Raw genomic sequence first — 24,236 nt, forward strand, 5'->3', positions numbered from 1 at the left:
CCTTCCCTCTGAGATTACCTTCCATCTACTCTATATATATCTTATACATATAGTTGTTTGTGTATTGTTTCCCCCATTAGGGTGGGAGCTATTCAAAGGCAGGGATCATGCATTTTCCTTTCTTTGTATCCCCTATTTTTAGCACAGTGCTTGGCACATAGCAAGCACTTAGTAAAAAATTTTTCAATGACCAATCTGAAGGAAAGCTCTGATGCTGGGATCTAATTGGAGGAAATATAATCCTTTGATGTTTAAAGAGTTGACTAGAAAAAGGCTAGTTTGTTCAGTAAGGCATCTTCAGTTTGAGAGAGGGGAAATTCCTCAGAGGCTTACCTATATTGACTTTTACTGTCCTCCATGACACAAAAGAGAAGAGCTGAAAAGCTTCGCCAATGCCAGAACTACTATTCATTGAAAGTGTATAATTCTGTCTCAATGCCTAGCCAAGGGGAGAAGATGTCGGCTGTTCTGTAGATTCCAGATTTCATATGCTATTTGTTAAAACAGCTTAATATTGCTTTAACAGCCCAAGATTATTAGAGAAGTGGCTTCATTTAGAAGGGCAGAGGGACCTGTAATAGGAAAGGTCTTTCCTTGCAAGCAATGCACAACGCAAACTATTTCCTAAGAAAACCACAGACATCAAGGCTTGTGCTCCTGATTTGATCTAGGCACATGAGTTTCCATAGTTACTTGCCTCAGTGATGGGTGTCTTTAAATTTGTGCTTACTCTTCACCATTGACATTGGGTGTACTGTGGGAGAGAGAGTACCAGATTTATGGGCGAACTGCTACATTATGTAATGACTATTGTAGCTTTGTCTTCTCTTAGTAAATGTTCCATGATTAAGAGTTAATGGGATTGTGTGATTTTTTTAAAGATGAGAAGCACACTGTTGAGGGTTCAGGAGCTATAGTTAGGAGCATGAAGGTATAAATAAATTTCTCCCCACTAGAGTTATCTACTAGAATCCTGAGAGTGAGTTGTAGCAACATGGCCACTCTCTCTGAAGGACCCTTTGACCTGGCAGGATGTGTGCAGGTAAAGTGAGTGAACTGTCCCTAGACTAAGAAGAGAGAGCTTGGAGAGAATGGAGGAGTTGGAGTCATACCCACCCATGCTACGCAAGCATTTTACAAAATATAGCGCGAAGAGAAGGTAGTTTGGGGAAAGAGGGCACCAGCGTTTGGAGGGAGGGGCAGGGTCAGAAAAGACTTCATGTAAAAGGTGCCCCTCAAATTTCAGAGGAAATCAGTAATTCCAAGAGGTAGAAGAAAGATAAGGATAAAGTTCTCTCTGGGCAAGTGAACTGTAATCGCTTAGACACAAATCTCATTCCACCTGCTAATTTGTACAGCTCTGACACAGAGCATGGTGTGAACCCTGAATGCTTCTCAGCTATAGGCCACCAAGAAAGACTCAGACTGAATGAGAGTCACAAAGGTTTGTTTAGGTACCTTCCCCATTAAAACAGATTTTTCTGTTGTGGTTCTTTCAGCACAGCAGTTCACAGAAGGAAAATCTTTTCCTAGGCAGCTTATATGTGAAGGAAAAAATAATGTTTCCACAGCCTTTTAGAGTGTCACTCAATGCCTGACCTTTGGAGAAGTAGCAACAGAAGGTAACTGATAAAGGTAACTGAGTCCTAGACCCTCTCATCAAAATGACTGCACTCTACAACACACTATGTCAGTATTGGAGGAAGTATCAGAGAGGAAGACAGCATACTGGAATGTCAGGAAAGTTGGGTTTTAGTCACAACTCTGTTGCTAAGTAGCTAGCTTTGTGACCTTGGGCAAGTCATTTCCATACTTCTGGGGCTGTTTCCTCATCTGAAAAATGAGGATAAAATTATTTGTTTCAGAAGAATTTAACATGCTACCCAACCTACTACCTCCACACTCCCCCTGCCCCCATCTCTGCCACCATTAATTCTTCCCATGTTTCCATGTAAGTCAGAAGCCTTGCTTTCTCTCACTCTCAGTTGCCAGCCTGTACTCCAGCTCTCCTTACAGACCACTGTTCTGTGTTGCCTGACCTTGTTAAATAACAAGTAGCCTAGAGCAATTCAGGATCAGTGAATGTATACTGGAAGAACTAGGTGAACTGGGGAGCTATAAGAGGACAAGGAGAAAGGGCAGGGGGAAAAGTATAAGGGAAAGACTCTTAGCTGGGCAGGTAGGCTTAGGAACAGGGGAGCAAGGTAGTGGGTAGAAGTAGAAGAGTGAAGAGGGATGAGGTAGATAGGACGAGAAGGATAGTGAGGAAAAATAGGAAGAAGGAAAATCTAATAGCTTAGAATGTGAATGGGATGAATTTACCCATAAAACAGAAATGGATAGCAAATTAAAAATTTGAATTCAACAATATGTTGCCTTCAGGAAAAACAATAAAAATGAGAGTTATACACAAAAATAAAAGTAAAGGGCAAGAGTAGAATTTATTATGTAAAAAAAAAAGCCCAGGGGTAGTAATCATGATCTCAGACAAAGTTAAAGTTAAAACAGACTTAATCAAAAGAGAAAAATGGGGAAACTACACTGTAAGCAATATTATTCAATATTGTTTTAGACCATTTAAAATAACTAGACAGTATAAAATACCTGAGAATATATCTGCCAAAACAGACAAGGAACTATACAAATATAAAATAAAATACTTTTTATACAAATGAAGTCATATCTAAATAATTGAACTATTTATTGCTCATGGGTAGGTAAAGTCAACATAATTTTTCAAAATGACAATTTTATCTAATCCATTTATTCAATGCCATCCCAATTAAATTACTAAAAAGTTATCTTTTTTTTTTTTTTGCTTTTTGGAGGGCAATTTGGGTTAAGTGACTTGCCCAAAGTCACACAGCTATTTTTTGTGTTAAGTGTCTGAGGCCGGATCCAAACCCAAGTCCTGCTGACTCCAGGACTGGTGCTCTATTCACTGTGCCACCTAGCCACCCCAACTAAAAAGTTATCTTACTGAGTAAAAATAATAGCAAAGATCATTTGGAAGGAAAAAAAAAGATCATGAATTTCAAAGAAACCAGGGGGAAAGATATAAATTAAGGAGATTCAACAATATTGTTAAAATTGTGAAAAAAAATTGTTAAAATTGTGAAAAGATATAAATTAAGGAGATTCAACAACCTTAAACTACAAGGTGAGAGCATTGTTGAAGTATTAAATGGATAATTTCAATTACTTTAAGTTAAAAGTTTCTTGTATAAATAAAACCAATGTAGCCAAGAATAAAAGAAATGCAGAAAACTGCGACAAAAAAATTTTCATAGACAATCTCTGATAGGATGTGATTATGCTAAAATATTGCTGTAGCACAGGAAATGATGACAAGGTTGGTTTTGAAAAACATGGAAAGACTTGGACCTATGAAGGAAGATGCCATCCACATTCAGAGAAAGAGATCACAAATGGAAATATGCATAGTACACTCATATATATATGTATATGTATGTTTATACATATTTGTGTGTATATGTACACACACATACACAATACATATATCCAAGTTTAAATATAGCTTGGGGGAGTGCAATAAAGTAAAAAGTGCCCAGCAGTGAACAAAAGAAAACCTACAAGGAAACAGAGAAAAGTTGGACAGTTTTGAAAATAATATGTAGTATTTATTATATAAGTTTTCTTAAATGGAAATTGTTTTATATTGAATTATCTCTTATGTTTCTACTGTGTACATGACAATATTTTTCTTTTCTCACTTTGTATTTAAGTTTAAAATTAATTTTAGAATTTATAAAAAAAAGAAAGAACTGGGGAGGTAGAAATGTAGAAATGATATCCAGTAGAAAATGGGCCCCGCTCTGCTGACTCTCACAATGCTGCACTATGGGTATGTGCAGGCCCTGCTGTCCTACATGCAGGTTTCCTGGAACAGCTGCCAGAATTCAGGAATGTGAGCTGTTGCCTGCCATGTGGCTGACTGATTCAGAGTACCTCAGAGGTGGGCAGGAGCTGAGCAACTGACCCAAGGCTTACTGGAGCCTGAAGCACTGATACCTGACTTGCCTACTTCAAAAGGATGCTGTAAGTAAAAGTCCGACCAAATAGCCTACATAGATGATAAATCAATGGTTTTGTCAGACTAGGCGACATGGGTTACATAGGACTGTTGTGAGAATCAAGAGAGAACAATACTTAACAATTGTTACACACAATAACACTAAGTGTAATCCAAGAGGGTTGTCCTTGGCGTATTAGGGGAGAATAAGCCCAAGAGCATGGATTGTTCTATTATCTTCTTGGGGGGGAAGGAGGGAAGGACTGTACTCAAGTACCTCGTACAATGCCTAACTTTCACATAGTTGGATGTTCAGTAAATAATTCTCAAATTGCATTTGACTCACTTGATTAAAGCATAATCCTGGCAATAGCTGTGGATTTGAATCTCTGGCTCAACTCATTGACTCACATTATTCTTGGGCTTGCTTCTCTTCTCTCCATCATAGTTTTCTTATTAGCAAAGCACAGATTCAGGGACTTTGGGCAGAATACCTCATTGTTGATCAGGTGCTTTAGGAAAACAATTTGCAGAAACTCTGGTTTCCCTGAATTGCAGAAAGAAGGCCAAACAGGTTCCTTTGGCAGAGACCCTTTCATCCTCCCAGACGTTACAGAGCAGGGAACTGGGAGCATGCCTCCAATACTGAATACCCTCATCTATTATTGATGCTACTGCAGAGTGGGGAAGGCAATGAGCATAAGCCTCCAACTTGTGCTCTGAAAGTAGCCCTCTCTGAAAAAAGCTGGACTGGATTTTTCATTTCCTTTCTTTGTATGTGAAGAGACAGGGTTACTATTTGGCAGGAGAGCAGTAGGAATATGAGGTCCAGACTCATTTAGACCATTGTTAGTGCTTATTTTTTTTTCACTTAGAATCATAAATCTCCAAGCTGGAAGGGATGTCTAAATTCATCTAATCCTACCCGTTCTCACAGATGAGGAAAATGAAGCCAAAAGAGGTAAAATGATTTGCCTTATATTATTCATCTAGGTAGCACAATGATCGTGGCTGCTGAGGGTGGTAGGAGTTAGACAAAAGTCATCAACTTCACCCAGTCTTTTTCAGGCTTGCTCCCAAGTTGATTTAAATGGCAACCAGGGACACTGAAGACTCTCTCCCTCCTCTACCCCACCAGTTTTACCCTATTCCTTTGTAGTGGAGTCCCTAGGATGATTTAAAAGGGAACCTGACTAGTGAATGACTTAATAGCAGGATAAAGGTTAAAAGGAATTTCTGAACCTAATTCAGAGAAGATTCTGCACTTTAGGAATCTGAGCAGCAGCAAGGAAAAGGAGAATTCAATAGATCAGACTTATGAGCTTAAAGGCTTTTCTAACTAGCTGGCTAATTGCAGTTAGCTGAATCTCAAGAGCTGACATAACCGAAGAAGTGGTGGGGCTGGAGTGACTGAAGGCTCATCTTTCTGAATTCAAATCTGGTCTCACACACTTACTAGCTGTGTGACCCTGGACAAGTGACTTAACTCTGCTTCAGTTTCCTTATATGTCAAATGAGCTGGAAAAGGAAATGGCTCTGCTTACTTCACTTTGTATCAGTTCATATAAGTCTTTCCAGTTTTTCTGAAGTCATATGCCACAACTTGTTTGGCCACTCCCCAATTGATGGTGGGCATCCCCTTGATTTCCAGTTTTTAGTCACCACAACAGGAGCTGTTAAAATATTTTTGTACAAATCGATCTTTTTCCTTCTTTCTTTCTCTTTTTTTTTTGGAATGTCTTTGGGATTATAGGCTTTATAGGTCTATACTAGTATTGCTGGATCAAAGGGTATGTATAATTTCATAATCCTCGGGGCATAGTTCCAAATTGAATGGAGAATGGTTAAACAAGCTATGGCATGTGATTGTGATGGAATATTACTGTTTTATAAGAAATGACAAGCAGGATGATTTCAGAAAACCTTGGAAAGATTTACATGAACTGATACAAAGTGAAGTTAACAGAATGAGGACAACATTGTATATAGTAACAGCAATATTTTATGATAAATTGTGAATGACTCAGGTAATCTCAGCAATACAAGGATCCAAGAAAATCCCAAAGGACTCATGATGAAGCATATTATCTGCCTCCAGAGAAAGAACTGATACTGTCTGAATATGGACTGAAGCATGCTATTTTTGACTTTCTTTTATTCGAGTCTTCTTGTACAAAATAATTAATATGGAAATGTTTTACATGATTGCACAGGTATAGACTATATTGAATTGCATATAGTCTCTGGCAGGGGGGAAGGGAGCAAGTGAGGGAGGGATAGAATTTGGAATTCAAAACTTTAAAAAAATGTTAAAAATTGTTTTAACATGTAATTGGGGGGGAAATAAAATATTATACAATGAAAAAAAGAGAAGGAAATGGTGAAGCACTCCAGTATATTTGCCAAGAAAACCCCAAATGGGGTCACAAAGAGTCAGACACAACTGACAAATGACTGAAAAACAACAACCTAACACTAAGCCTTTCAGAGCTAAGACTCTAGCAGCAGTTCAATGAATGTACTGCTTCTCAGAAAGTATTAGCAGCAGCTCAGTTAAATGATAGGAGAGACCCAGCATGGCACACCCACAGCAAAGAAGGCTAGGTGGATAGAGCACCAGCCCTGAAGTCAGGAGGACCTGAGTTCAAATTTGACCTCAGACACTTAACACTTACTAGCCAGGCGACCTGGGTCAAGTCACTTAACCCCAATTGCCCTGCCCTCTCCCCTCCAAAAAGCAAAAGCAAAAGCAAAAAAAAAGGTGCTGTGGTCCACGAGGGATGCAGAGTTGCAGTAGCTCAAAAGAAGATACACACATTTAGAGATATCTCCACTCCAAACGTTCATACAGACTCTTTGTGCCCTACCTGTGGTAGAGTGTTCCGAGCTAGTATTTGTCTGATCAGCCTCAGTCGCACTGTATCTTGACCCAACATAGTGATGTCCTCTTTGAGAATAAAGGACAAGAAGCATCAGCAGCAGCTCAGTAAAAGATTCTGTAGATTTTCTGAAGACCAGAGGAGGCAGCTGGGACTAGCAGCAGCTCAGGACACCTGCCCTGCAGAAAACAGTATGACTGTCATTGTCAGAGGCCATTGATGTACTCATGTCCCCTAGCCTAAGCCACAGGAAATTCACTGCCGCTAGTTGGTCTAATAAATGGAATATGTCAGTAAGGGCCTGCAAGCTATGGTTTTTAGTATATGTTAATCCACAGATTACCATTTTGAGGGGTCCACATATTGGGGAAAGGATTTGCTATACATAATTAGTCACTGTCAGATGGTTTCCCGACTCCAGATCCAGATCCAGTGGGGTTTTTTTTCAACACATCCATTCAACATGTTCTCTCCAGGACACAGAAATTTTCCTTACAGGGTTATCAAGTGCTATGTGAAACTAGGTGGCACCATAGTGCAAAGCGCGCCTGGCCTGCAGTCAGGAAGACTCATGATCCTGAGTTCAAATGTGGCCTCAGACACTTCTTAGCTCTGTGATCCTGGGCAAGCCACTTAATCCTGTTTGTCTCAGTTTCCTCATCAGTCAAATGAGCCGGAGAAGGAAATGACAAATCACTCCAGTATCTCTGCCAAGAAAACCTCAGATGGGGTCATGAAGAATCGGAAGCGGCTGAAACAACCGAACAACAGAGGTTGTGCTTGGTGATTGATACTGACGTGACAATTGTGCTAATTCAGCTAAACTCCACTATTCAGGGAAGGCTGGGTGGGATGAGAGAAGATACAAGTGGGTCATATAGAATAAAGGGTAAAAATAAAGTTTCTTTGTGTGGGGTTCGGTTTTTTTTAGATGTTGGTGTGGGGTAGGGAAAGGAAAGGGTGAAACTCTTACCCATTTGGAACAAGTCAGATCATCCTCAAACAAAGGCTTTTTTAATCTCTTCCGCTTGAAAGGAATGGGTGGGGAGAGGGGCCAGCTGGCTTTGTTGTCCCCCGGGGCTCATATTATGCTCTCTAAGGATTCGTGCTTCTTTCCAGCCCCATTTTCTTCCCAACAGGCCAAAACTAATCTAGCTTAAGAGGATCTGGACAGCACGGAAAAGAGAGTGCTTTTCCTGGCTAGGCCCTGCCTGTGGAGAGAAGCAGCAGACAGGGAGTAAGGAAGATCCGCTCCACCCAGCTGGTGCTTTTTTAAAAAAGTCTCCCTCCCAATTCAATTCCACAAACATCTGGCCGAGGGAATGAAATAGGACCCCCCCCCCCCCACCTCTTCAAGTCAGCACCAGGCAGAGCTCAGGTCGCTCTTTGGTTACTTCTTAATCTGGTTTTTGTTATTCATTTCAGCCTGATTTCTCCAGGATCAACCAATGAGGGTGGGGGAAAGATTATACATAATTATTCACTTTGTTTCCCGGGGCTTCACTTTCCTTGCACCCCACTCCTTCCTTCCTAGGCTCTGATGAACTCATCCATGCCTGTCTTTAGTTCAGAGGCTCCATAATCATGGAATCAGAAGCACAGTTTATAGGGGCAGGGTCTCTCTGCCAGGAGTCACTGGTTGTCTGTTCCTCTGCTTTGTCACCCAAAGACCTCAATGGGCTCCTCCATTGGTGCCTGGGATTTGGAAAGCTACAGCTGACAGTTCTGCCTGCCTGCTCCTTCGTCATCTCTCACAGATTAAAGCAGCAGGTGCGTTGGCTGCTGGGAAGTCACCAAGAGAAACTCCCACAGTGCTTCCCACCAAGCTACCCCAGCTAGTCACAAAGCCTCTCTTGGCATGCCAGTTCTTCAGAGATCTCTGCAGCAGGCAGGCAGGCCTGCCTCTACTGGGAAGAAGGCGGATGTGTGAGCACATGGAGGTTTTTAAATGGCTACAGTAAAAAGGGAACCACTTGAATGTTCCCTCATGAAGCTCTGACACAGTCCACCCACTCCTGCAGTCCTCATCTCTCAAAAGGCAGAACATACCATCCTGATGGGTGACTGTATTCCCCTGCCCAGGCACCTGGCTTTGCCTCCCTATCATCTGGTATGTGTGGAGCTGCCACCACCAACTAGGTGTGGGACCAAGGACAGAGCCCCACTCCCACTTACTGTCACCAAAAATACTTGCTTTTACAGCCTCTGAACTCCTCTAGCCAAAGAACGGTATTTCGCTTTCATAAAAACCACTGAATTGGCACTTAGCACAGACCATCAGGTATCATTAGCTATCTTTTTATATACTTTTGCTTTTTCTTCCCACCTGGATCGCAAACTCTTTGAGGTACTTTGTTTTCTACTTCTTTTGAATACCCAACAATTCTTAGCATGGTAAACATGCACAAAGCAGGTGCTCAATAGATATATATTGACTAATTATCTAATGGCGGTGGGGTCTGCCTCATTCCTTCCTCAGCAAGAGAGAGCCAGCATGCCTAAGAGCACTAGTTTCAGAAATCTGGAGCTTAAAACAAAAACACCTTTTCCACCATTCCCTTCAGTATTCTATGAAGTGACTGATTCTTAGCCTAACCTTGAGGACTTTGCCTATAGAATAGCCACTCATTCTTTCAGAGGTGCAACAAGAAATAGCTGAAATAGTGCCTTTTAAAAAGAACAGCCTAGCCTTTCAAAGTCACTTGCCCCTACCTTTGAGACCAGCCATGCTTTGTGATGATGACAGAGGAAGGAATGCTCATTTAGTTAATTCTGCTATGCATAAAACATAACTTACACGGCTTATAAATGGGGCTCACCAAGCAATTTTTTTTTGGTGAGAAAAATTTTGGGAACTTACCTACAAAGACAGGTTAAACCTGGGAGCTACAGTAACTGAGGTTATTAGAATCACACCAAAGACCAGTTTATGAAATAAGAAACTTCATCCAATGAAACACTACACTTTCAGCATATAGCATGCTGGTTGAATACCAAGCCCATCTTGCTTCGCTCACTCAAGTGGTAGGAACTTGGTACTATATGGCACAACTACTAATTACCAGAGGTTGGGAGTTCATTTTCTGTGCATAAAATCTCTGTTGCATAGCTACCTGAAGACTGTTTCTAAATGTCTACTGACCTTCACAAAGAAGTTGGAGAAGAGGGTAAACACAGCAGCATAACACATCATCACCATAGACTGATGGCAAAAGGACAAGGGGACAGCAGAGGATGAGATAGAGTCATGGGAATAATGAACATGAACTTGGATAGTCTCCTCTGAGAGACAGAGGACGACAGGTATGCTAAGGTCCGTGGGGTCACAAAGAGTCAAACGTGTTGAACAACAACAGATATTGTAGAATGTAGCTGACTGATCCCCAAGTGAATTTGTGCTAGAACTCCCCAATTATTCAGGTAACCAAGAAGGGCTGTACGAAGACTGGCTGTATTAGCTAAGATACAGAGTGGTTTGACATGCCAACAATCCTTTGTGGTGACCAAGAGCAAACCCACCTGGAAATTCATACCAACTTTGAAGCAGACCCTGAGCCATCTGGTGGTTTATGGACCTTCAAGAGACATGCTCATCTTCAGAAATTCCCTTAATCGTTAGTCGTGGGGCTCTCCAACACATACTGTTTTACATCCTCTTATCTTGTCAGTGCCCAAGACTTCAGCTGTGGACTGCTTATTACCAAAAATACCTTCTAATTTGGGAATCAAAGAGCCACAGCTCAGATATCTGGAATTCCTCCTTGATCTCCTCCTTTCCTTGGAATGGAGCACCCTGACTCATTCCTTTCTAGGATTCCCCATCTTTTCTCCCCATTCCTCTGTCTTCTTTTATTTGGATCTTGAGAACTGACTTTTGAGTTCTCCAGAGATCTAAATTCCCTCAAGAGATTCTGCCTCAGTTTCCATTATGAACTGACTTTGCCTGATCCCAGAGCTGAGGGGCATCTAAAGCAGTTGAAAGGAAAACTCTGGAAACCAGCTAAAAAATTGGAATTACTGCCCCCCTCTCCCCATCATCACCTTCTGATTGGACATTGCCACTCCCCAGCCTCCCTCAGCCTTCTCTATGGACTTCTGGTTGTTATGCAAAACAACGTGTATGGCACTTTCCTAGTCTGTGTTTCCTTCCGTTGAACTGAGTGTAATCCTGCCCCCCTTTCCCCTTTTTGGGCACTCCAGTCCTTTGCTGTTTCTTAAAGGCATAGCCAAGACAGGGTGGGAGGACATCCTGTTACTAAACTAATTGACGAGCAGATGAAAGATGGCCTTTACATCTAGCATCATTTGCTAACAGACAACCATTAATTTCACACTTATAGGACAGTCTACTAGTTTGAAGGCTAAGTGAATAGAGTTCTTATTGCTCCAGGAAGAAAAGCATTAAGTGTGTTGAACAAATCTAACTGTATATAGTTCTTTCACTTGCAAATGAACATGTTGGTTCTAAATCAGTTTATTCCTTCCATTTCCCCCAAGAATCCAGCATCTGTCCACTGGGCAAAAAGAAAGTGACGTTACTTACCATAAAAAGAAAACGAAGTTATTATAGAACACCAAACTTCAGTCCCCTAAAGCAGCTCACGAAATACTGTGGTACATGAAAAGTTGCCTGCATCAAAAAGGCTCTTCTTAAAATTGGAGAAGAAAAGGCAAAATAAAGGACATGGGGAAGGCACTCACTCAGACAGCTATATATATATATATTTTCTAAAAATGAAGGCAGAGTAGTATGGGCTGAAGACAGCCTAGGATGGTGGAAGGAGCCATAGAATGGGAGTCAAGAGGCAAGGCTTGAGTCATAGTTTTTTTTCTAGGCCTGTGACCTTGGACAAGTCATTGCCCTTCTCTGATCTCAGTGTCTCATCCATAAAATGAAAGGGTTGTAATAGGTGATCACTAAGCTTTTGTCTACCCTTAGAAATTATTATGCTGATCTAATTTGGTGTGGCACACTGGTAAGAAATCTGGGATCCAATTACCTGGGTTCAAATTCCAGCTTTTCAGTCTACCTCTACTTATATTTCCTTGGGCAATAGATTTGGCAGCTAGGTAGCACAGTGGATAGATTGTGTTAGAGTTGGAGTCAGGAAGACCTGATTTCAAATCCTGCTTCAGTCCCCTATGACAATTACTAGCTGTGTGACACTGAGAAGTCAGTCTCTTAAGCTCTCTTGGCCTCAGTTTCTTCTCTGTAAAGTGATGGGGTTGGATTCCAAGTCATCTAAGGTTGTGTTCTTCAGTTCCCTCATTTGTAAACATGGGGATTAGACCAGATGATCTCATGATGTTACTTCTGTCCCTATTCCCTTTCCTCTGCCAATTGACTTGCTAACAAAAATTAAATTTTCACCAATTGTTTCTATCCTTATCAGCACCTTTATAAGTGAAAATATAGTTCCTGCAGTGGAATATCCAGAGCTGGAGGGAAGTCTTTTTTATGTCTTTTAAAAATGGTCTCCTACCTGCAACCTCTTTCTTTCAGGTCTGGAAGTCCATGTTAATTTGGGCAGTTGGACCCTCAAGGATCATTTCCTTTTTTGTACATTTTCCAGCTCTCAGCATGTTATTTTTGAGTCTTCATTGATGCCTGAAATACCTGTAGATGTAATTAATATTCCACTCACTTCTTTTTTTCCAGATCATTAAAGTTAGATGCAGTTGGGCCAGACAACATCATTTCTGAAACTTTTTAGGATGTCACCATCCAACTTGATTTATACGTCGGTTCTGTTACAAAGCTTGTTTTGAAAAGCTCAGTTTTGTTCCAGTGCAATCAGTATATTAGGGAATAATTTGAGCAAACAAATTTCAGATTTGCTTATACATGATTTTGTCCACAAGAAATGATGAGAATACAGAAAACTGCGGCGAGCTGATCTGAGGTGCATAGGAATGTACAGTACCTTGAACATCTCTGGTACCCGAGTTTACTGTCTATGTTATCCTGCAAGGTTGTGTTTCGCAATTCTTTCACGTTTCTGAACTTTTCAATACTAGAAAACAAAATGCTTTTTTAACTTTCCAAGTTAAATAAGTCCTGGACTTGCTGTCCACCAAGACACTACTCTTCCAATCCCATTAACATTGCCAGCCTAGACTTCATGGGAACAGGTACAGGCTGAGCAGCAGCCTGAGACCCCCAGATGCTGCCAGTATTTATTATAGTACTTGTGTATCTCATAACCATTTAACATGTGTAGAACTGTGCTACTATTTTCATTAAGATGTTCCTGTCTTGTGTTTTTTTTTTGTTACTGATGAAGTTTTTTAGTATTATATCCCTAACCCCATTTTCCCCATAAGTCCTGTGCTTTTTATTGAGCAGTTTATATAGCACAGTGGTTTTTAAGAAAACATATGTTGAGTTATGGTAGAACTGACTGTAGTCTTTTTAAAAATTTTATTTTCTTTTTCATTTGGAATGTGGAAATAGAAGGGTTAATGACTTTACTAACCACCTTGATTTGCTTGAGTTCCCTTACCATCCAGAGGAGACTGCACTGACTTGGGAATCAGAATCAGCCAATCAGGAGGCAAACAGAGCATCCCTCAAGCTTGATAGAACTGAGATCCTTTGCAGTGTTCACTTGCTAAACTCAGAACTCCCTCTACCTTGCCAATGACCACAGCTGGTTCATACCAGCTCTAACAGATGGTAACTAGCACAAGCATCCTAGTTCTGGGACCTTGGGAAACTTTTCTTTTAGGCTGACCCTCTTCTTTGTTCTATGTGGGCATCCCATGATCTTTGTGAAATCTACAGACACACACACACACACACACACACACACACACACAGACCAGGAAATGGAAACTGAATCCAAGGGACTGTGGTAGTACCCAATTGGATTATGACACAGTGGAGAAATTCAAACCCCTGGTGGCAATACCTGACTGGGTCATGACAAAGCCATTCCCACCCAGCTCTGCAGTTTCTCTTTGTCTTTATAATCTGTTCAGTCTACCCCCCAAAGGGAGCTCAGTTCTGACTGCAGCTCCCCCGCATGCATGCATGTCCTCCACTTTGAGATAAAATAAAACACATATACAACCTAATTCTGTTTGTCTTTCTCAGACCAGACTCTTAAAGGTTGACAAAAATGAGCCAGCGAAGGAAATGACAAACTACTTCAATATCTTTGCCAAGAAAACCCCAAATTGGGGTCACAAAAAGTCAGAACAACTGATCAACAAACACCACAGCAAACTCTGATCGGTGGTAGTGAATGAAGTCAACCAATCAGCTAATCAATGAGCATTTATTAAGTGCCCACAATGTGTCAGGCACTGAGAAGAAAGATTCAAAGAACTGTCTTGTAAGTTCAAGGAACTTAGATCTAATATTCCCTACATCTGAGACCTCAACTGAAGTCTTGCTGACTTCAGTTCCCAGGCTTCAGCCATGCAGGACGCCAGGGTCCTTCTAACTCTCTAAGTCCCATAGTCCTATGTAGTATCTGATATATCACTAATGCTACAAAAACTTTGTCAGTGCTTGCTTAATACAAGTATGTAAATAACCAAATTGTTTGTCCTTCCTCACTCTGTGAAGGCTTCTAATACTTCTAATTCATAGATCTTCCCATGTCCAAGAAGCAGAAAACTTAGAGATGCCAAGGAGGGTTTCTTGAACTATATGAAATGACAAAATTCATTTCCCTTTGGCTAAGGAGGTTAATAATTTCTATAGCTCAAATCAGCTCAAACTGACATTATGCTGAACAGCTGCCTCCTTGCATGCACGCACACGCTCACATGCACACACACACACACACACACACACACACACACACACACACAGAGTCTGTTGTTAATTGAAGTGTTGCCTTTAAAGCCCCAGCAGCTCTTTGGAGACTACAGTGTCTGCATCTCTGTTTATGAAGCATGAATAAGTGATGATTTGCTGTCTGAAAAAGAGTCCCTCTATACTAGCTGCCTCTTGCCCTCAGCATTGTCCCCTAGCTGCCAAAGCCTGGTTCCCCTTCAGGGGGATCACAGAGCTTTGTCAACACCTGCAAAAGTTAAATGAAAACAAAAGCCACTTTAAAAGGGAAAATTGTTTTTGAAGCAAGGAACCTAAAGAGATTCCTTTTTTAATAGTTTCCTTCTTCCAGGGCAGGATTCAAAAGTAACCCTTTTCCTCTCTTCTCCCTCCTATAAAAGAATGTTCGGCTTGGTTGTGAAGAGCCCAGCTGCAGGCCCAGACAGGACTCTTAGCAGGTCATCTTTAATCTGGCCTTCTAATCCCAAATCCAAAGCCACCATGCCTGAAGACTCATTTGGTCAATTAGGTGGACATTATTCTACTTGGGGACCTTGCCAGAGGCCCTAGCTGGAAATCACTCCCCACACACGTACTACCAATGTTTGTTTACATTTATGTGCTCTCCCCCCAATCCCCAACTATTTCTGGGGCTTATTAGCACAGAATTCATGCAGGCGGCTTGGGTGACCCCCATGTGGACCTCCTTTAGCAAGGACTCAAGATACAAGCCCAAAGTCAGCTGCAAAAGTTAAGTGCTTGGAAACCAGCCTGGGGCAGCCTGAGAGGCCACCCAAACACTGAGCTTGGTTGATAAAGCACAGGACAGGCAGAAATGTGATTGCTGAACAAAGGCCAAAGCTCCCCTTTGTCAAGAATAATAATAAATGTGGAGCTTGTCATTGACAGTGGTTCTCAGGGTAAGGCAGCTAAGTTGAAATATAAAATCCTGCACTCCCTGAGGATAAATCATCATATTCACCTTCTCTGAGAATATAGCTTTTCGCTTGCCAGCAGGGTAGTTTACTTTTCCATGACTATCAGCTGTTTTCATGTTACCAAAGCCTGTCTTTCCTTCCTTTAAAAATGTGGGCTCAGCTTTTCTCTCCCTTTCTTCTCTGTTCTTACTGCCACTATCCCAGGGCAGGCCCTTATCACCTAATCCCTGTAGAGGATAAATCGTGGAATAAGCTGGAAGAAGGGAAGGATCATAACAGACTGAGAAGATTGTGGAAAGGTTCACGGGAAGGTAGCCTTTAACATGGACCTTAAAAGCTGGGTAGGATTATAACTGGGCAGCTAGGCGGCATAGTGGATAGAATAACAGACCTGGAGTCAGAAGACTAATCTTCATTAAGTTCAAATCTGGCCTCAGACACTTACTTGCTATATGACCCTAGGCAAGTTACTTAACCCCATTGGTCTCAGTTTCTTCATCAGTCAAATGAGCTGGAGAAGGAAATGGCAAATCACTCCAGTATCTTTGCCAAGAAAACCCCTTCTCATGAAGAGTTGGACACAACTGAAACAATGGCACAACAAGAAGAATTATAACTAGTAGAAGTAGAGGTGGGGGTGGGGAAAAGTATCATAGGCAAAACTTAACTACTCTCCCTGACTCTGTCCATTCCCAGTTTATCCTATATACCACTGCCAGCTCTGGCCAGATCACTTCCCTGCTTTCAAACTGAGAGTTGTTCCCTGCTACCTAACACTCAGAGCTCTATCTCCAGCCATAGTCTCTTTCCTGAACTCTAGTCCCACAACATCAACAGCCTATTGAATATTTTGAATTAGGTGTTCTGCAAGTATCTCAAACCCAACATATGCAAAGTAAAACTCATTATCTTTCCCTATCAAACCCACTCCAATTCTAAACTTCCCTATTTCTATTGAAGGTATGACCATTGTTAAAAATCTTTACTTTAATCCTTGATTCCTTCCTCTTATTAACCCCATATAGCTGATCAATTGCTAAATCTTGGCATTTTTACCTCAGTAAAGACTCTTGCAGTGGATAGAGCAACAGCCCTAGGGTGAGGAGGACCTGAATTCAAATTCAGCCTCAAACATTTACTAGCTGTGGAACCTTGGGCAGATCACTTAACCCCAATCCCCTCTTCCCTTCCCCCCCAAAAAACTAAATAAAGGCTCTTTCACCCATTCCCTCCTTTCTACACCCAACAGTCACTCTAGTGGTGATCATCCATAGATCTATTCCCATATATGCTTATCAAAGTGATTTTCCTAAAATGTAGATCCAATTATGTCACTGTTTTTCAATAAACCAGGGCTCCATACCACTGCAAGTATTAAATATAAACTCTGGCATTTAAAGCCTTTCACAACCTATTTCGGACCTACCTTTCCAGTCTTATTATAATATTATGCCCCTTCTACCCTGAAGCCCAGAAAAGCCAGCCTTCTTATGTTCTTCAGACAAAGTACTCCATTTCCCATCTCTGTGCCTAGAATGCTCTCCCTCCTCACCTCAATCTCTTGGAAACCCTATTCTCCTTCAAAACTCAATTAAAGCTTATCTTCTCCATGAGATCTTCCATGATCTATCCAGCAGCCAGTGCCTTCTCCATTAAAATAGTGTGTGGATGGATGTGTACATATGCGTAATATATATTATACATTAATATGTATATGTACATTAATACATTATATGTATGCCTAAGTGCCATTTCCCTTAATTAAACATAAGATCCCATAGGGCAGGAACTTCTGTTTTTGTATCCTCAGTCCCTATTATAGGCACTAGTCACTTAACAAATGGCTGCCATTTGATTGATTGATTGATGACCTTTCCAATCAACTTCAAATGCCCCAAACAAGGTCCTCTACAAGACAGCCTCACCCTACTTACCAAACCTTACTTGCCTACAGTCCCCAAAGGCATCGTGGATTCCAGTGTGGTCGGTCTCTTCACTGTCCTAAAGTACACCATGCTCACTCTTGTCTCCTGGCTTTATCCAAGATGTCCTCCACCCATCTTGCCCAGAGCTCCCCTTTCTTTCCAGTACCTATCCAGATTCTGCTCATTCTTCAAGATGAAGCACAGATTCCTCTACCCTGTGAACTCCTTCTCCAGCTATTGCAGTTCACACAGACTGAACTCCTATTGAAATGGTAGTCATTACAATGTGGTTCCATCCTTGTTATAATTGTTCCCTTCTTGAAGCCACAGGTGAGAGGTGAGTGCCAGGTAGACACCAAAAGTAGATGAGCAGCCCTTGAAAAGGGCTCAGCAAACCCTCACACCTGAGTACCTTATAACCTGATGACTTTGGGCAACTCTGTTTCACTTAAATCCAATTCATTCACAAGTCAAGACATCAGTTACCCCATAATGTCATTTGTCCTCTTTGAAAATGAAGGACAAAAAACAACAAGAATTGTTTCCTCTATCTCCTTTCAACTTTGTAGTGATGTCTTCGTCCTCACCCCTCCGACTTTTCTCAATCTTCTTTCTGGCAAAAGTTTATCACCACCAGAAGCCAGTGAACTGTTCTCACTGACTTGCTTGGTAAATGTTTCACAAATTTAACTATGGAATTCAAGGGATGATTCTGTAGGAGAGGTATGAAGAAGATAGACTTTCCTGATCTGGCTAGAACAGAGAATATCAGCCTGCTATGTGCTGGTAGAGGACTATTTGACTTAGACTGAATTGCACAGAACTACAAACATGTGACTTGGGAAAGAGGCCTAGCTCTGAAGTCCAAAGACCTAGGTTCATATCTCACCCCTGAAGTGATCTTGGGTGAGTCATTTAACCTATATAGGTCTCAGTTTCTTCATCTGTAAAATGAAGGAGTTAAACTAGGTGACCTTAAATTCTTTTCCAGCTTGAGATCTATGATTATCAATGATCCTTTGCCTGCTACCTCTCCTTGGGGCAGTGGGGGTGAGGAGGGGAGTGAAGAAAGGAATAAGCATTTATTATGCACCTACTATGCACCAGGTGGGGTAGTTAGGTGGAAAAGTGGATAGAACACTGGTCCTGGAGACAGGAAGGCCTGAGTTCAAATCTGACCTCAGACACTTACTAGCTGTGTGACCCTGGGCAAGTCACTTAACTTTACCTCAGTTTCCTTATCTGTAAAAGAAGATGGAGAAGGAAAGAGCCAACTATTCTAGTATCCTTGCCAAGAAACTTAAATGGGTTCATAAAGAGTCAGACACAACTAAACAATGCAACAACTAGTCTCACCATTCCACTCTGTTCTTCATAGTCTTTCCTTCAGTCTAAAGCCTATAGTCAAGTGATCCAATTCAATGTCATACCATTGTCTTCTCTTTAATAGTTTGTCCCTTAGTCCCCCCATGATTCACACCCTGCCAATATATTTAACCCTAGATAACTTCCAGTCACCTCCCAAGTTGCTAATTTATGCTAGAAGCTACAAAATTGTATGATTTGAGTCCACAACAAACTCATCCTTTCTAATCTCAACTGGGCTCTCACAGCTGGATGGTCATCTTCATCTGTCCCTGACTGACTCCATCTCTCTCTCTCTCTCTCTCTCTCTCTCTCTCTCTCTCTCTCTCTCTCTCTCTCTCTCTCTCTCTCACACACACACACACACACACACACACACACACACCGTTCTACAGTGGCATATAGACATTAGTTCCTATGAAGTCTATAGTTATAATATGTTATATGTATTATATGTTAATATATATTATATATAATAGTTTTATATATATATATGAGTAAAGTAAGGATGATTTTTTTCCCCCTAAACTCTGAAAGTACAGCAACATCTATTGATGCTGCTACTGAGTAGCAGCTTTAGGTATTTGGAATGCTCCCCTAATCCATTCTGAGTAGAATCAGTTATTTTTGAGATGGGAAAAGATATTTAGATGTCATTCTACCTGCAAAAAGGAACAGAACTCTCTACCTATTCAGAGTTCTGGCTTGATATCACTATTACTCTTCTTGCCACCTCCATCAAATCTTCTCTAGAGTTCTTTAAGCTAAGAAGCTTAGTTTTGTTCTTGTAACACTTTTGTGTGTTTCAGGCTTCGGCACAGACTTGTTTCCCTGTCCTCTTCTGATACATTTATTCTTTTTCATCCTTTATTCTAAGCTTATGTTCCCTTTAGATGTTCATTTAAAGGTGGAGCTATATGAATATGTGTAAACAAACATGAGAGGAGATATGAGGCAGGATATGGGAAAAAAATGCAAAGCTCCCTATACATCACACACAAAGGAAGATAATAATGTACGGATGTATGCACATTCACATCCACCCACACGTGCCTGATATGTTGCCATGGGGTTTCTTCAACAATAAATAAGACTCCTATCTCAACAGGATTGTTCTTACAGAAATCCTTTTGCCCCTGGAAAGCCTGTTCAAATGTCAGACCCTAACATGAGACACATTACTATTTTTGTATTCCCTCTTTTCATAGCAGAACAGGCCCACCAGTTAATCAGATGGGCTTGTAAAGGGACTCAAAGGTATTGTTCATTCATAGGATATTGAGAATTCTATGATAGTCATTTACTTACTCTATGGACATCTCCCCCCAAAAACGAATAGATTTCTTTAAAAGGAGAAGTCATATGCTTGCCAAATAACCATTAGTTAAACTATCAGGATCAACAAAATGAAAGAGAGAGGTAACGAAACAGTGGTCATGTACGATAGGAATGCTAATGGTCTACATATATCATGAGCCTTCTCTGAGCAGCTCAGTACAAATTGCATTCTATGTAACTCTCCCTAATTAGGTAGTAAAAATGTTCATCAAGAGATGCAGCTAGTGTTCATGGGATGTGACTTGCTCAGAAATCTTTTTTTTTCCTTTTTCACAGCATTTATCCATTGTAATCAGGTTAAAAATGCCTGTGAATTTTCCTATAAATCACCCCAAAAGAGACATGCTTAAAACTCCTTAAATTCATTTCCTACCAGTCTGGGGCAGGGGTGGGAGGAGAGGGGATGAGTAGGATGAGTGGTAGCAGTTTGTTCAAAAGCCAGCTGAATGTCAGCTCTTCATTGAAATCACATGGTCTCATCTCACAAAGAATTGGGAAGTTATTAAAAATAGCTCATTTTTCACATCTGAACAAGGGGTAGAACACAGACCAAACAGACATCAGGGAGGAGTCCAATAGGTCCAATAAAGTCCAGCACTGACTCTTTAGCTACAGGACTGACCCAAGACAAAGTAAAGATTTGTATAAAGACCAGCACAATTCCTCATCATTGATGTTGCAATTGTCAGATGCTTGGCCTATAGTAAGACTTTGCATTGTGATTTCAAGAAATTTGGGTAACTTTTTTTTTAAACTTTTTTTTATCATATCTCCTTTTCAATATATTTTCTTTTTAAAATTTTGAACTTAAATCTCAAAAAAAGAGAGCATTTCCACACCTAGCAAAGCACAAAAAGAAAATTCTATTTGTAGCTCTGAATCTTCATTTCAAACTATTTGCTTTAAAATATACACATATACAAATATATACAGAAGTATATTATTATTTGTTTCTTTTTAAAATATATTTTACTTATTTTACTAGATTTTCCCAATTACATTTTTAAACTTTTTTTAAATTTTGAGTTCCAAATTATCTCCCTTCCTTTTGCCCCTCTCCCACCCCTTGAGAAGGCAAGCAATATGATATCAATTATAAATCACTTGCTTTACTTTCAAAACTGCCCTGATTATCTGTGCTTCCTCCAAAATGCAGTATTTTTTTTATTCCAAAAGGTGATTGAAAAAGAGCCACACAGGCTTAATTTGGATTGAGAAAAGGTAGCTACAATCCAGTGAAGTTTGTTTTAGGGATTATGGTCAAAGACATTTTTGTTGTTAAAAATATAATTTTTTTTTCTTTTAAAACAGGAAAGAACTCTGGGAGAGGAGTCAGGAAAACTGGGTTCTAGACCAAGCTGGACCACAAACTGTTTTACCATTAACTAGCTGTGTGTTTAGGAGAGAGTGACTAAAATGATAAGGAGATTACAAATGTCATTTGAGGAAAAACTGCAGGAAATGATGAGACTGGTCCAGGGGGAGGGACTGGCGTTCAGTAAGACTTCAAGTTTCACAGTTGTACACCAATAGCTATAGTTCTCAGGTTACATGGTCATAGAACTGGGAGGGACCTTTTTAGAGAGAACGCAATCCAATGACCTCATTTCACACTTCTCCCTCACCCATTATTCTGCTTTATCACCTTCTCCTTGGCAAATATCATGGGAAAGGAATTCACTTGGGCTATGCCAGCTGTAGCAGGAGAAGGAAGAGACAAGGGTATTGAAAGAGGAGTCAGGATCATCTGGAGATGTGAGACTGCTTTTGGAAGGAGAGAAGATAGAACAAAATGGCCATCATCATGGAGGCAATCTTTTCGTGCAAAACATGATTGTGACAAGATTTTTTAATTTTTAATTTTTACTATTAAGAAACCATTCCTGGGAGCCAGAGGCTAGGTTACCCATTGTTTCCTGTCCTGTGCCCTGCCATGTATTTATAGACTGGGTTCAGTGTTTGGAGAACTTTTCTCTAAGTGAAGTAATTAGGCTCCTTTTTTCATATTTATTTTCTCCATAACAAACCCCTACCTGATGTCCTGGGGACTATGCTAATAATACTCATAATAAATATTATATCTCATGCTTGAGTTTCCCTAAAGGAGAAAGCAAAAGAAGTAATTGAGGTACAATATGAATCAGGTATGGGACAGGTAATTCATTAAGTCAAACAATTAACTAACATTGTTAAGTACCTACCATGTGCCAGACATTGGGTGCAAATTGCTTAGGATACAAAGAAAAGGGGAAAAAAACAGTCTCTGCCCTCAAGAAGTTCATTTTCTGGGGCATATAAGTGGTGCAGTGAATAGAGCACCAACCTTGGAGTCAGGAAGACTTGTGTTCAAATCCAGCCTCAGACACTTAACACATTAGCTGTATGATCTTGGGCAAGTGACAACCCCAATTGCCCTGCCTTCCCCCCTCCAAAAAGACCAAAATAAATAAAGTTAAAGAAGTTCATGTTCTAATGGAGAAAAAAAAACCCACTTGCATATCTAGGACTATACAAAATCTTGAAAATATCAAGGAAGTTCTGAAAAGTGAATTTTTTTAGAGGGGGTCGAAAATGAGTTCTATTTTGGACAGGTTGAATTTGAAATGCCTCTGACATACAGTTGGAGATGTCCAAGAGACAATTGGGGATACATATCTGTGGCTCAGCAGAGAGAAATATAGATTAAAAAAAAAAAACCAAGGACAGAGTCTTGGGAGACACCCATAGTTAGTGGATCTGACCTAGATAAAAATCCAGAAAAAGAACCTGAGAAGGCAAAATCAGACAGGTAGGAGAACCAGGGGAGAGCAATGACATGAAAACCTAGAGAAGAGAGAGCATCCGGAAGATTCTCTGTTTTCAGCTGTGTCAAAGACTGTCATGTGAAAGGATTAAGTTTATTTTTGCTTGGTTCTAAAGGGTAGAACTAAGACCAAATGGTATAAATTGTGAGGAAACATTTCAATTCAATATAAGGAAGAATTTCCCAATAATTATTCAAAAGTGGATGAGGTTACCTTAGATATAGTCACTGTGTAGCTTCTGCTTTTTTTTTCTCTGCATCAGTTCCTACAAATCTCCCTATGTTTCTCTGAATTTCTTGTAGTCATTGTTTCTTATTGCATAAAAATATTCTATCATGTTTATATACCATAGTTTTTTTCAGTCATTCCATAATTGATAGGTATTCATTGTTTCCAGTTCTTTGCTACCCCCCAAACAATGTTGCTATGAGTACTTTGTTATTTATTAAACTTTTATTTTAGGCTTTAACTTTCTTGGCATACAAAAAGCTTAGTGCTGGGATTGTTGGGTAGAAGAGCATAGTTTTCTCATGGTTTATAAAACCTTGAGTCTCTAAGCAGGTATCACTATTAAAGGCTATACATTCCCATAAAATGACCTTTCAAAGAAAAACTAAGAATGGAATAAGGGGACAGAGGTACCTAGAGCTCTGAGAGCCATAGCTTGTTGTTACGCGAGAGTGCCCTCTGGTGCTAGGTAGGGCAAATAACAACTAGAGATAGGTTATATTCTGTTAGTATATATATACTAGCAATATTCTGTTCCATACTCATTGAGTTTAAATTTGTCCTTAAATACTGTTATGGAGTCATAGGCAATGAACTCCTCCCAACCTCAGTCTTATCACAGACCTCGATTGGAATGATTCTTGGCAGGGAGGGTTTCATGGAGCAGGAGGTCATTGAGGTTGCCTTGAAGGATGAGTAGGGAATGGACAGATAGAGCTGGAGGAACTTAAAGAGAAGAGGACCTGGAGAGGAGGACATAAAATCTGTCCTAGGAGGCAGAGATGAGGGACAGAGAAGACATGGAGATTCCTCTTTCTGATACCCGAGGCTTATCGCCTTTGTTCAGAGTATCTTCTGATTTCTCTAAAATAATTCTAAAAAAGTCTTTAATTTACTTCCTCATAGACAGCAAAACCTGAATAAGAAGGACTGAGTAGTAAAA

General features: G+C 40.4%; 1 long non-coding RNA gene across 1 annotated transcript; it reads left to right on the top strand.

The window, feature by feature from the left end:
• The first annotated feature begins 3,901 nt into the window (after nt 1-3,901).
• Nucleotides 3,902-7,802, top strand: LOC138174489 (uncharacterized). Its single transcript, XR_011171743.1, has 3 exons — nt 3,902-4,059; nt 4,909-4,994; nt 7,565-7,802. It is a non-coding gene; the product is annotated as an uncharacterized lncRNA (long non-coding RNA).
• The last annotated feature ends 16,434 nt before the right edge of the window (nt 7,803-24,236 follow it).

Source organism: Petaurus breviceps, unplaced genomic scaffold (genome assembly GCF_028583685.1).
Source record: "Petaurus breviceps papuanus isolate PSGF00001 unplaced genomic scaffold, PetGlider_PUasm1.0 131, whole genome shotgun sequence".
In the NCBI taxonomy this organism is placed as follows: Eukaryota; Metazoa; Chordata; class Mammalia; order Diprotodontia; family Petauridae; genus Petaurus; species Petaurus breviceps.